The following is a 14,752-nucleotide window of genomic DNA, read 5'->3' as shown; positions in this document are numbered from 1 at the left end:
CCAGGCCCGCCAGGCCCCGCCCCCCGCCGTGGCCCCGCCCCGCAGCCCGGCCCCCGCTTCCACAGTCGCCGCGGGCCTCGGGTCTCGCAGGCTCCGGGCCGCCCCTTGGGACGTGGCGCCGCGGGGGCAGGTGAGTGGGGCCTGGGGCCTGGGGCCGGCCCTCGCCGCCCCCCGCTCCCGCGTCGGTGCCGGGGCGGGGCCCCGCCGGCGGGGGACGGCAGGCCGCTCCCGGGTGCCGGCGGCCGCCGCCCTTCCCCGGCGCCTCCCGGCGAGGCCGTCCCGGGAATGGGGAAGAGGGCCGGCGGGGGCGGGGAGCGGGCGGCGGCGAGGGACGGGGTCGCCGGTGGGGTCGCGGCCCAGGCGGGGAGGCGGGCGGGTCTGTGGCTTGCGGGGGCGTGCGGGGGCGTGCGGGGGGCGAGCTGGCGTCGGGGCGCTGGGGCGGCGCGCAGGGCCGGGGGAGGCAGCGGGGGCTGTCGGTGCCTTCACCCGCCGGGACGGGGTGCGCTGCCGGCCCGATCCCCGGCACAGCGCGGAGGCCCCGCTCTGCAGAGGGCCGTCGGGCTTATTCAGAGTCAGAACACCGTTGTGTCAAATTCCTTACATCCTAGGGAGCTTTAAGTTTTTCAAATCTAATCCTCGTGGATTACAACTTAAAAAATTATTATTTGGCCACCTTCAATTTAAAGTCACACTAATTTAGAGGATTAGTTGCCCATTCTGTGAGTATCATAAGCAGTTTTAAAGCAGATGTGGGAAGTAGCTCATCTATTCTGAGCACCTCTTGTAGAAATAATTGGAGAATTGCAGATAGTGAGTGAAATTTTAAAATCTAGAATGATTATGGAAGGGAATATAAATGGCCTGGTAAATCGGGTTGGGGATTTTGTGCACATGTGTGTACTTAAAAAAAAACCCAACAACAAAGCAGTGTAACTTTTTTTTTCACTGTAGGAAATTTAGGAGAGTATGAGGATGAAAATGAATCCCTTGTAATTTCATTGCCTGTAATAACATTTTGGTGCATTTCTTCATAATAATTTTGTATCTTTTTCATTTATGAATGTACATATTACATAATTGGGATCATATTGTTAGTTTGCATTTTGCTTCCTTTCTCCATTTAACATTTTCCACTCTGCATTCTCCTGAGTCACTAAAAATTTTTCATAAACATCTTTTAACATGATTTTATAAATGTTCATTATATGGATTTATTCTTTTACTAAACCTTAGAGTTCCAGCCATGTGCTGCGCTTGGAGGTGAAGATTCACTCATCCAGGTAGATGGAGTTGACATGGGCTTAAATACCTTATTACCCTATTCGTCAACTGTTGAACATTAAAAGCCTTTTTATAAAAAGTTATTAAAACTTAGAAGAGTTCTGAAAACATGTGTTGTGGCTGGTTAGGGAAGGGACAAAGGGAAAAAGAGGAAGCTAGTGAGAGCCCTGGAATGGGTGGGTTTGAGGCCTGGGGGAGCATGAGAGGGCACGTGGAGCAATGGCCGGCGGTCATTCGTTCTAGAGTGTTCATGAAACTGAAACCTTGTCTCTAGTGAAGACCTTCGTTGCCGGTCACAAAACCTTGTCCTACCAGCTTAAGCAAAAACGGGAATCTAATGGTTAGTGCTGGCTGCAGGCATGGTTGTATCCAGGGGTTCGAAAATACCATAAGAATTTTTGCTTTTCTCAGCTCTCCTTTCTTCCTTGTTGTCCTCATTTGCAGCGTGCTTTCCTTGGCCAGGAGGCATTGGCGTCTCTAAGATTGGGTTATTGTTGCAGCTGTCACCCTCAGAGAAACAAGCCTGTGTTTTTTCCTCAGCCCTGCTGAGATTTCATACCCATACCAGTGGCCAAGGACATGAGGCCTTTTGCTTGATCTCCTTTGTAGCAAGGGAAGTGGGATATGTTTATGCCAGGGTATAGTCTGGGAAGGATAAGATGCCAGGCAGATGGGAGTTAAGAGAGAAAGTTATTCCCGGCTGAGGGCCACTGGTGATACTATCGAAACTGAAGAAAAGTCAACGCAATTCTCAGCATTGATCCGAAGGCCAAATCCATGTCACGTTATCAGTGAATGTAAAGGAGATTTGCAGAAAGGCATTTTAAAATTATGAAAAATAAAAATTTTTTAAAAGCACTTGGTAGTTCTGACAGAGGCCACATGTACCATGGTCCGAGCTGCTCTGACCCTTGTGTTCTGTCCGTCTGCGTCTTCCAGAACTAGGCTCCTAGCACCTAGCACGAATGCGGCACTCGAGAACCCAGAGGGAAAGGCTCTTGGAGTCCATTGTGATGTGTTGAACAGTATTGTAACTGACCAGTATTATAACAGTATTATAACTGGTAACGGAAATCAGAAATCACTTTTAATTTCATGCTTTTCAAAAATAAAATTTATTTTTTCTTTTGTTTACCACCCCCCACCCCCACCCCCCAGCCTCGATGGTTCTCTCATCTCTCTGCTTATTGTTTGCTTGCCTTCTGCAGGAGGTATTGGAAACTGAACCTGGGACCACCCACGTGAGAGGTGGGTGCCCAACAGCCTGAGCCACATCCGCTCCCTGTGGGCTGCTGTGTCTGCTGGCATGTGGCATCTGCTTGTTGCAACGGGGGTGGCGTCTGCTCATTGTCTTTTAGGAGGCACTGGAACCTGAACCTGGGACCTCCCATGAGGCAGGCAGGTGCCCAACTGGTTGACCCACATCTGCTTCCTGTTCATACCTTTAAAAAAATTTTTATTGAAGTATATCATTCATACATAAACATACATAAACAATAAGTATATAGTAGTAGTTGTGAACTTACAATATAAACATACATAACATCATATAGGGTTCTCATACTTCATGCTACCACCAATACCTTGCATTGTTGGGAAACATTTTTAACTAACAATTAAAGGGCATTGTCAGTATATTACTAACCAAAGTATCTTACATTTGATGTATTTTTCCCACAACCCAGACTATTATTATTATTATTATTACTTTATCATTTACACAAGAACATACATAATCAATAAGTATATAGTAAAGTTGTGAACTTACAAAGTGAACAAGTATAACATCATACAGGGGTCCCATACCCCACCACCAACACCTTGCGTTGTGAGACATTTGTTACAAATTTTGAAAGAATATTGTCAAAATCTTACTACTAACTCTAGTCTTTATCTTACATTTGGTGTATTTTTCTTCCCAACCCACCCTATTATTATTTTTTAAATATATTTTTATGACAGAAGTTGTAAACTTATGAAACAGTCACACTGATGTGCAGAATTCCCATACAACACCCCTCTATCAACACACCAACATAGTAGAACATTTATTACAGATTATTAGATAGTATCACCAGACTATTACCAGGTACATAGCCTAAATTTGGCATACTTTTTTCCATACTCTCCCATTATCAACACAGTACATCTTTGGCTTAGATGCATGACTATTACATCATTACTATTAACCACAGTCCATAGATTGCTCCAGTTGTATTTTTCTCATGTTTTCCCACATTCACACCACCCTGCATTAATGATGTACATCTGCTCTAGTTAGCAAAGGACACTCTTGCATCTGTATCATCAACCGCAATTCTCATCTACCTCTGGGTTTACTGCGTTAGTCCTTAGGTTATTCTCTAGCTTTCTTCCAGTTGACATTTACATCCAGCCACATTCCCATTTATAAACCAGCTGTTACTCATTTAATGTGTTACCATCACCTCCATCCATTTCCACATTTTTACAATAAAGTTAAGTAAAACTTTTACATACATTAAGCATCAGTAGTCCATTTCAGCTTTCCTCTTATCTCCTTTAAGCATCCACCACCCACCACAAGGTCTTGAAGATATTTTTGTACATTTTCTTCTAGAAGCTTTATGTTTCTTGCTTTTATTTTCAGGGTTTTCTTTTGTTGTTTTTTTAAAAACCCATTTTGCATTAATTTTCGAATAAGGTGTGAGATAGGGGTCCTCTTTCCTTCTTTTGGCTATGCATATCCAGATCTCTCAGCACCATTTGTTGAATGGACTGTTCTGCCCAAGCTGAGTGGGTTTGACAGGCCAGTCAAAAATCACTTGACCACACATGTGAGGGTCTGTTTCTGAACCATCAGTATGGTTCCATTGGTCAATGTGTCTGCCTTTATGCCAGTACCATGCTGTTTTTACCATTATAGCTAGATAATATGATTTAAAGTCCAGAAGTGAGAGTCCTCCAACTTTGCTTTTCCTTTTTAAGATGTTTCTGACTATTCAGGACCCCTTACCCTTCCAAATAAATTTGATAATCATGTTTTCCATTTATTTAAAAAATGCTGCTGGAATTTTTATTGTAATTGCATTGAATTTGTATATCAATTTGAGTAAAATTGACATCTTAATGATATTTAGTTTTCCAATCCATGAGCATGGAATATTCTTCCAATTATTTAGGTCTTTAATCTTACTGGTATCCTTTATATGTTATGCATTGCTTTTCTCTTGCTACTCTCAGAATTCTCTTTGTCTTGCCCTCTGACATTCTGATTGGTATGTGTCTTGGAGTTGGTCTATCTGGATGGGAATATATTGTGCTTCTTGGGCATGAAATATCTATTTCCTTTAATAGGGTTGGGAAATTGTCTACCATTATTTCTTCAAATATTCCATCTGTCCCTTTTCCTTCTCTTCTTCTTCTGGGACACCTATGACATGTATGTTTGCACGTCTCTTGCTATCCTTAGGTTCCCTGAGAACTTGTTCAATTTTTTCCATTCTTTTCTTCATCTGTTCTTTTGTATGTTTGCTTTCAGAGGCCATTTCTTCAAGGTCACTAATCCTTCTGCCTCCTCAAATCTGCAATTATATGATTCCAGTGTATTTTTAATTTCATTTGTTGTACCTTTCATTCCCATAATATTTGCCATTTTTCTATATATGCTTTCAAATTCTTATTTGTATTCATCAAATGTCTTTTTTCTCCCCCTCCCCTGCTGTTTTTGTTCTCTGTGTCCATTTGTTGTGTGATCTTCTGTATTTATTTCTCTTTTTGTCTTTTCTTCTTGTCTTTTTCTAGGATTCCCTGGGTTTCAATCCTGGGGACTTCTGATGTGGAGAGGTTCTCTGTCACCTGCGCCCCCCTCAGTTCCTGGTCTCTTCTGTGCTTCACCTTGATTCTCCCTTTCGTCTCTTTTTTGTTGCATTATGATCTTGCCGTGTGACTCACTTTTGAGGGTTCTGGCTCACCATGCAGGCACTCATCTTGCTACATGGGCACTGGTTTGACATGTGGGCAGTGGCTCACCATGTGGGCACTTGGCTTGGCACCCGAGCACTCATGTGGGCACTTGCCTCACCGTGCAGGCTCTTAGCTCAGTGCGCAGAAACTCGGCTCACCGCTTGGGCACTGGCTTACCACGTGGCACCGGATCACCACACAGGCATGCTTTCTCTACTTCTTTTTCACCAGGAGGCCCCTGAAATCAAACTTGGGTCCTCCCATATGATAGGCGGAAGCTCGTATCCCTTGAGCCACATCCGTTTCCCAATGTCTTCTTAATATCCTTAATCTCTTTATCCATCTCAGTGAATTTATTAAGGAGATTTTTTTGAACATCTGTGACTAGTTTTCTCAACTTCTTTATGACATCTGGAGGCTTATCTTGTTCCTTTAACTGGGTCATATATTCCTGTTTTTTGGTGGGGATTATAATTTTTTGTTGGTGTCTTGGCATCTGGTTTACTAGAGTATTTATTCTGGGTACAGTTTTTCTCTTTAGTTTAGGGCTTCCTGCCTTTTCTTCCTTGCTGGTTGTGCAGTAGGAGCCAAGGATGTAGTTGGCTCTAGCTGCCCCCATTGCCTCAGGGACTGGGAAGCTTCTCCCAACTTTCTCCTTTGCCAGGGGTAGCACAGAGTCACAGCTGTGTGTAATAATCCAAGTCGTGCAGGCCTGGACCATGGTTGCCCAGAGAGACTGATGAAGGTTCATGCCCCTTCTTCCCTACCTGAGGTAGGGATGGAGCTGCAGGTGTGGGCAGCAATCTGTGCAGTGTGGGTCCAAAATGACCATTGTCTGTGTCAGCCAAATGTACCTGCAGTTTCCTGGAGAGGCTGGTGCAGGGCCCGCCAGCCTCCTCCCCGCTAGAGCTGGGGCCGAAGCCTAGGCTGGGGCTGCAGGCCCATCTGGATGAAAGCAGCCAGTCCCTATAGTGACTGATTTTCGGTCAGTCCCAGTTCCCCTTATGCTGGGGGAAGAATGAAATTGGCGGCTACTGGCCTCTTTCCTACTTGGACAGGTTCAAACTTCAGAGTTCTTAGGGTTATATTTTAGCCAGCAGAAATGACCAATCAGTAGCTGAAATTGGTGGCCAGCTGTCTCTTCCTCCCCTGTTTTTGGGAAATGGAGCTTTCAATTTCAGCCACAGAATAGCTCCTAAGGTGGCTTGCATTGCCAGAGTAGGATGATCACCAGCCTCCACGGTGTGGCTTGTGTTTTCTAGGAGAGGCTCGTGCAGATCCTCCCAGCTTCTTCCCTCCCTGAGGTGGGGCTGGGTCTTAGGCTAGAGCTGCATTCTGATCTGGATGGGAAAGAAGCTGGTCCCCACCAGCACTGTGATTTTCAGTCCCCCTGCTTCCCCTCGTGTCAGGCGCACAGTTATGATGGTGGCTCCTGGCCTCTTTCCTACTTGGGCAAGCTCAAACTTTAGCTGTTCTTAGTATTATACTTGAGCCTGCTGAATTTACTCATCAGTAGCTGAAGTTGGTGCCCAGCCATCTCTTTCTCCCCCATTTTTGGGAAGTGGAGCTTCCAATTCCAGCCAAGGAATATCTCCTGAGGTGGCTTGTGCCTCCAGTGGAGGATAGGAATTGGCCTCCAGGGCATGGAGCACTCTACTCACGAATCTTCTCTGCAGATGGTCAGTCTCCTCCTGCCATTCTTTCAAGGATGTTGCAGGTCTCCTGGGGTCCCCAAATAGGCGCTTTAGGTAGCTCTGGGTGATGTCCTGTAGCACATGCTGACTCGTGGAGCTCCTTACCCTGCTGCCATCTTGCTGGTTGACCCATTCATACTTTAACAAGTAGTATTTTCATTTATTTTGGTATTTTAGTTCCTAGTCATGCTTTTACATTTTTATAGTTTATGAAATCATCTCTGTGCTGTAATAGCTGCAAAGAGAAGTCTCATTTCTCTTAGTGTGTGTTTTATCAGGTTCTTAGAAAGTCCCCTGAGAAATGCTTGGAGTTACTTTTGAGAACAACCCACATGTTCCTCCCACTGATTGGGAATTTCTTTTTCCCAGCAACTCACCCTGAACTGTTTAAAATGAGCTTTCTTGGCCTATCTAATGGAATATTTTAGAATAGCTGATAGACCTGCTTTCTATCCTGGTCTTATTGTTAACATTTACTTCAGTTTTTTGTCATCATCTTTTCTTTGCCTGGTGCCTAAACAGGATAATGTGGTATAAACCTGTGAGGTAAGGCAAACTTGTTGTAAAGCATGCACCATTCCTAAAGTCATATCTAAAACCCCATATGTTAGAAAAGCATGTTTTTCTTCCTTTCCTGTAAGAGTAGATGACAGTTTGATTTAATTTATGTAATCTCTAAGGTACCATTTTATCACCTCTGCATACCATTTCTAAATCAAGGACTTAGAGAACAGAAGGAATAAAATCCATGCTTAGCCCTTTTATTAGGCAGTGAGTTGGCAATGTGTATATCTCAAAAGCACAGTGTTATTTAAATGTCTTGGAATATTCTGGAGTAAAGAGTAATGGCCTGGCAGCAGACTTGGCCCAGTGGTTAGGGCGTCTGTCTACCACATGGGAGGTCCAGGGTTCAAACCCCGGGCCTCCTTGACCCGTGTGGAGCTGGCCCATACGCAGTGCTGATGTGTGCAAGGAGTGCCCTGCCACGCAGGGGTGTCCCCCGCGTAGGGGAGCCCCACGCGCAAGGAGTGCACCCTGTAAGGAGAGCTGCCCAGCGTGAAAGAAAGTGCAGCCTGCCCAGGAATGGCGCCGCACACACGGAGAGCTGACACAACAAGATGACGCAACAAAAAGAAACACAGATTCCCATGCCGCTGACAACAACAGAAGCGGACAAAGAAGTTGCAGCAAATAGACACAGAGAACAGACAACTGGGGTGGGGGGGAAGGGGAGAGAAATAAATAAATCTTTAAAAAAAAAAAAAAGTAATGGCCTTATTGTGTTGTTTAGCATGACCAAATTGCAGCAATTTTGAAGCCTGAAATCCACATCCTGGGACCCCCACAGCCCCTCAGCTCATATGGCAGGTCTACTAAGAAATCATCTTTCTAAAACCACAGTTTATTTCTGACACTATTCCAGTCAAGACAAGCAAAATCTTGCAATATCAGGTAACAAGAATAGACAGAAAGCACCGTTAACGGAGGAAATATTCTTGCTTCACCTCATTGGTCAGTCGTGGCAAGACTGAGTGGGGTGATTTTGTGCAGGTTCTTCCCTTTCCCTCAGTGCTGCCTCTAATCACTCCTGGATGCGGGCTCCCGTGGCCACACTGCCTCTAGAATCCTGCCTCTCACTACCTGGCGCTTCCTGAGGAGCCCTGAGGCCACACGGGCCTAGACACTTTCCCGCAGGGAATGGGCCTCTCCAGCTTCCAGGAGACCTGTCCTACGGACTGTGTGTGTGCTGCGTTGGTCTCCCCGTGTCAGGCTGTCCGCATCTTATTTACCTTCCCAGGGCAGCTGCTGCTACACTAACTGCTAGTTCTTTAGAGGATGCCTCCAAGACACAGAGGGGTCCTCTTCCTCTTTCATCTAGTCCCATCTGCCTTAGTTTGCCAGAGCTGCTATAACAAATAGCACAACTATTTTTGGCCTAACAACAGGTATTTATTGGCTCATAGTTTTGAGGCTAGATGAAATCCAAAATCATATTGGCAAGGCTTGCCTTCTCCCAGTCTGAGCTTTCTGGTGTTGGCTCCTGGCAATCCTTGGGGTTCCTTTGCTTTGTTAAAAGAAAATAATTTCATGCAGTTTAGGATCTCACAGCTTTATTGGGTGATTCATGAATCAGGCAGCATCCCGTTCAGAAAGTAGAAGGGAGCTCTGCGGGAGGGAGTGGAAAGGGTAAGCGTATATAGGGTAAATATGGAAGCAAGCAAGAAAGTGTTCTGATTGCCTGACATTGTTTCTATTTTACATGGGGTGTGCTACAGAGTGGGGAGCAGGTATACACTGGTGATTATGGCGTGACCAGTCCTTTAAGCTGTCTCTCCTGGACTGAACCTGTTTTATCACCAGGTGTTGCTTGCCTGCAGTTCTGTAGGGTGTGTTTCATTGTTCTCTTTTTTTCTAAAGCCCCTGCAGGTATTTGTTTTCAGGAAGTCAATGGTCCAGACCAGCAGGCCATTTTATTTTACTTAACAGTCCCTCATTTTGGTCATTTTTCTAGTGATCACATTGGAAACTTGACAAAAACACTCTGGCCACCACCACTGATTTCTCTTCTTCTCAGGCAGTTGAATAGGCTCAGTCAGTAGTTTGGTTCCATTTTTCTTTTTTGTTTGTCATGTTTGTTTCCTTTCTTTCAGTGAGATTTTTTGGGTCGCTGTTCAACTACATTTATTATTATTCCTTGTTCCACTTGATCTTGTGTTAGCAAACTCGTGAACCCACTGGCTTCTTCCCCAGAATTCTGGACTCTTGACTCAGTGCAGTGATTTGGTCTCAACGTCCTTAGAAGCCTGTGCCCCAGAGGCCGTGGCATAGTCCTTTCCATGGGTCTCTGAGACTGTCCTTTTTGTTGAAGACAAAGCACTGTGGCCTGTGGCTTATGGCAAGTGTTTTCAGGGAAGCATCAGAATAAAAACTACCTGTAGACGACAAAGACTTAAATGGCCATCGTTAACTCATTGCTGTTGTACCCAAGTGAATGGTCTGGTAGGATTTCATTAACATTATTTTAAGAATAGTTGAAACTATTAACCATAATGCTACTGTTGTCCAATATCTGCAGTAGCAGAAATCATTCTGCCCCCCCTGGGCCTGCAAAGTCTGTATGTTAAGCCATTGCTTGTGATTAGGTCAGCTCGGAATGGAACCTCAAGATTCCCTTCTCAGTCCCACTTGAAAGCCTTCAAGTTTCTGTCTGCTCTTTTGGACTCACATACTGACCTAGTGTGCATGACAAAGGCAGAACACACCCCCAGGAACTCCCTTTGGTAGGTAAATTCACAAATGTGTGGCGGCAGAATGACAAACTCCTAAATAATTAGTGGGTCAGAGAAGAAATTGTAAGTGAAATCAATAAATATACTGACCATGTTGCCCCACCCTCCCCCCAATTTCTTGGGCAATATTACCCCTCCTCCCATCCTTAGCCCCCCTCAAGCCTGCAAAGCCCCACCCAAAGGTAATCCTATTCCCCCACCCCACTCAGCTAACATGGAGGTGAAGAAGGTCAACCACCACACCAGGGAGCCAAGAGTGCCTACAACTGCAAGCAGGAGGATTGCATCCAGCATCCATGTGGAATCTAAGCCCCCTCTTGATATAGATGTGGAATGGACACAACCATTCTAAGGTCCACAGGATGGAGGAATAGAGTATGGATTAGAGTGGACTTACTGATATTCTATTCATGAATTATTGTGATTAGTAATCGAGGAAGATGTGGCATTGGTATGGACAAAGTGGCCATAGTGGCTGCTGGGGGTAGGGAGTGGGAGGAAGAGATGTGATGTGGGGGCGTTTTCGGGACTTGGAGTTGTCCTGGGTGGTGCTGCGGGGACAGTTACCGGACATTGTATGTCCTCCCATGGCCCACTGGGTGGACTATGGGAAAGTGTGGGCTATGGTGTGGATCATTGACCATGAGGTGCAGCGGTGCTCAGAGATGTATTCTCAAATGCAGTGAATGTCTCATGATGATTGAGGAGGTTGTTGTTACGGGGGAGGAGTGGGGAAAGGGGGGTGGATGATATATGGGGACCTCATATTTTTTGAATGTAACATTAAAAAAATAAAGACAAAAAAAGAAAATAATGGAAAAAAAGCATCCATTATGAACCTCAAAAAATATATATACTGAGACGAATAAAAATGAGAACACAACTTATCAAAACTTATGGGATACAGTGACGGCAGTGCTGAGGGAAATTTATAGCCCTAAATACCTATATTAAAAAAGAAGAAGGAAGGGGGGTGGATGTGGCTCAAGCAGTTGAACTTCCACCTCCCATATGGGAGGTCCTGGGTTCAGTTCCCAGTGCCTCCTAAAAGAAAAGAAACAATGAGCAAAAACCATTAATGGCCAGACAACTAGCAAAAAACAGTGAGCAAGACGTCAGACAAAAACAAAATGAGCAAAACAGATGAGGGAGCCAACTCAGGGGAGCTAATGTGGCTCAGTGGTTGAGTACCGGCCTCCCTGGTACCTAAAAAAAAAAAAAAGAAGAAGAAAAAGAGCTAAAATCAAAGATAAAGCTGAACAACTGGAGAAACTAGAAAAAGAAGGTAGTTATTCCCAAAGCAAGCAAAAGGAAAGAAATAATAAAGATTAGAGCAGAAATAAATGAAATTGAAAACAAAAAAACAGTAGAGAAAATCAACAAAACCAAAAGCTGGTTCTTTGAGAAGATCAATAAAATTGACAAACCTTTAACTAGACTAACAAAAAATGAGAGAAGATGCAAATAAATACAATCAGAGGGGAAGTGGACGTGGCTCAACTAATAGAGTGTCCTTCTACCATATGGAGGATCCAAGGTTCAAACCCAGGCCTCCTGGCTTGTGTGGTGAGCTGGCCCACAAGCAGAGCTGCCTTGCACAAGGAGTGCTGTGCCACACAGGGGCGCTCCCGTGTAGGGGTGCCCCATGAGCAAAGAGTGCACCCCATAAGGAGAGCCACCCTGTGTGAAAAAAGTGCAGCCTGCCCAGGAGTGGCGCTGCACAAACGGGGAGCTGATGCAGCAAGATGATGCAACAAAAAAGAGAAGCAGTTTCCCAGTTCTGCCGGATAATGCAGGCGGATGCAGAAGAACACACAGCGAATGAACACAGCAGACAACTAGAGGGATGGGGAGAGAAATAAATAAAATAAATCTTTAAAAATAAAATAATACAATCAGAAATGAAAGGGAGAAAGTTACAATCGACCCCACAGAAATAAAAAGGATCATAAGAAGATATTATGAGAAACTATATGCCAACAAACTAGACAACCTAGATGAAATGGACAAATTCCTACAAATGTACAAACAACTGACACTGAAATACAAGAAATATAAGAACTTAACAAACCAATCACATTTAAAGAGACTGAATCAGTCATCAATCTCCCAACAAAGAAAAGTCTAGGACCAGGTGGCTTCATAGGTGAATTCTACCAAGCATCGTGAGAAGGATTGACACCAATCCTATTTAAACTCTTCTGAAAAATTAAGAGGAGGGAAAATTGCCCAACACATTCTATGAAGCCAATATCACCCTAATACCAAAGGCAGGTAAAGAAACTATAAGAAAAGAAAATTACAGACCAATCTCTATAATGAACATAGAAACAAAAATTCTCAACAAAATACTTCAAATTGAATCCAAAATTATATCAAAAGACTTATATGGGGAAACGGACTTTGGCCCAGTGGTTAGGGTGTCCGTCTACCACATGGGAGGTCCGCGGTTCAAACCCCGGGCCTCCTTGACCTGTGTGGAGCTGGCCCATGCGCAGTGCTGATGAGTGCAAGGAGTGCCGTGCTACACAGGGGTGTCCCCCGCGTAGGGGAGCCCCACGTGCAAGGAGTGCACCCATAAGGAGAGCCGCCCAGCGCGAAGGAGGGAGCAGCCTGCCGAGGAATGGCGCCGCCCACACTTCCCGTGCCGCTGACGACAACAGAAGCAGACAAAGAAATAAGACGCAGCAAAAAGACACAGAAAACAGACAACTGGGGGAGGGGAGGGGAATTAAATAAATAAAAATAAATCTTAAAAAAAAAAAAAAAGACTTATATGTTATGACCAAGTGGGACTTATACCTGGTATTCAAGGGTGGTTCAACATAAGAAAATCAACATAATACACCACATTAACAAATTGAAGGGAAAAAAACACGTTGATCTGTTTAATAGATGCAAGAAAGGCATTCGACAAAATCCAGCATCCTTTCTTCATAAAAACACTTCAAAAGATAGGAATATAAGGAAAATTCTTCAATATAATATAGGGCATATATGAAAACCCCACAGCCAATATTGTACACAATGGGGAAAGGTTGAAAGCTTTCCCTCTAAGATCTGGAACAAACAAGGATATCCATTATCACCATTGTTCTTCAACATTGTATTAGAACTTCTAGCTAGAGCAATTAGACAAGAAAAAAAAAAAGGTATTCAGATAGGAAAACAGGAAAACTCTCACTATTTACAGATGACATGATTCTATATTTAGAAAATTCTGAAATGTCTATGACAAAGGTACGTAAGCTAATAAATGAATTCAGCAAAGTGGCAGGACACAAGATCAAAATGCAAAGATCAGCACACAAAAATCAATAATGTTTCTCTGCACTAATATTGAACAATCTGAGGAGGAAATCAGGAAAAAAATCCTAAATCCTATTACCTAGAAATAGCGATTTGGAGAGGTATACCTGACTAATCATTGATGCAGTTTTTATGAAAACACATGCACACTGCGCACACTATAAAGTGATACATGTACACGCGATTGACTGTGGCTGTAGTGTCAGGCTACCTGCTTTTGAGTCCCAGCTCCCCTGCTTGCTACAGCAAGATGTTGGACAAGCTGTTTAGCAGTGCTTTTCAAGTGGCACGTGTATTCCAAATTAATTTTAGTCCCCCTGCTTTCTGGAAAGCTATCAAATTGCATCTCTCACCATTGTGTGATAATCCCTGATTTTCTATCCTTGTGCTAAAATTGGGTCTGTCCATCTTTTAACATTAGCAAATTTAAGAAGGGAAAATATCTTATTGTTCCTTTTTATTTCTTTTATTAGTGACTTTGAACATCTTTTCAAATTTCTTCTTTTGTGTGTTGTTTTTCCAAGTTTTGTATTTTTTTTGTCGTTCAGTTGTAAGAATTCTTTGCATATCAGGGATAGTGAGTCCTTTCTCTGTCATATGTTGCCAATATTAAGATTGTGCCTTGTGTAATAACAATCACATAGTATCTCCAATGAGTATAAATCAATGAGTAAATATTTATCATGAGATTCTAGATAGTGCTCATATGCATGTTTAGTCTTGAAACCTGCATTTGTTATCTGAGCACAATTGGTTTTCAACGTGGTAGTTATGAAAAGGTGGGTCTTTTATTACCCACACTGGCTAATGTGTAAACGTTAAACAACTTTGATGTTCGAGGCACGTCCACATACGGCCTTCTGAACACTTGATTTTCCCTCAGACCCGCCATTCTTTCCACCTCTGCTGTTTCTTCACTCATTCGTTCTTCCTGTGTCCCAGGTTAGAAACTTTCGAGCCATCCATGTATCTGTTCTAAGTTGAAGGCTCTCTGGTTCTCAGCCACCCCTCCAGAAACTTAATCCCCTTTCTCAGCCTGTCCCTCCCCCTTGGGTTCCTGCTGTTGGACTTAGCCCGCATGTTGGAATGACCTTCTGTGTACCAGCTTCTGCTACTAGATTGGGAGCTCCTTGATAGCAAGATGTGGATATTTTTTTACCTTTGTACCCTCAGACTATGGCCTGGCTCGTAGCAAGCACATGATAAATGCTCATATTTGATATTTCCATTTTA

The 14,752-nt window shown here is 43.9% G+C and overlaps 1 protein-coding gene across 1 annotated transcript in view; it reads left to right on the top strand.

Annotated features, from left to right (window-relative positions):
* Positions 1–38: 38 nt before the first annotated feature.
* ANO10 (anoctamin 10) overlaps positions 39–14,752 on the top strand; it is a 221,960-nt gene continuing 207,246 nt past the window's right edge. Inside the window, exon 1 of the mRNA XM_004479272.4 lies at positions 39–130. The gene's annotated coding sequence lies outside the window, so the exon portion shown is untranslated. The remainder of the gene's footprint in view (positions 131–14,752) is intronic.

This window comes from Dasypus novemcinctus, chromosome 26, assembly GCF_030445035.2.
Source record: "Dasypus novemcinctus isolate mDasNov1 chromosome 26, mDasNov1.1.hap2, whole genome shotgun sequence".
NCBI classification, from domain to species: domain Eukaryota; kingdom Metazoa; phylum Chordata; class Mammalia; order Cingulata; family Dasypodidae; genus Dasypus; species Dasypus novemcinctus.
The sequence above is the reverse complement of the archived record's forward strand: the minus strand, read 5'-3'. Positions and strand labels throughout refer to the sequence as shown.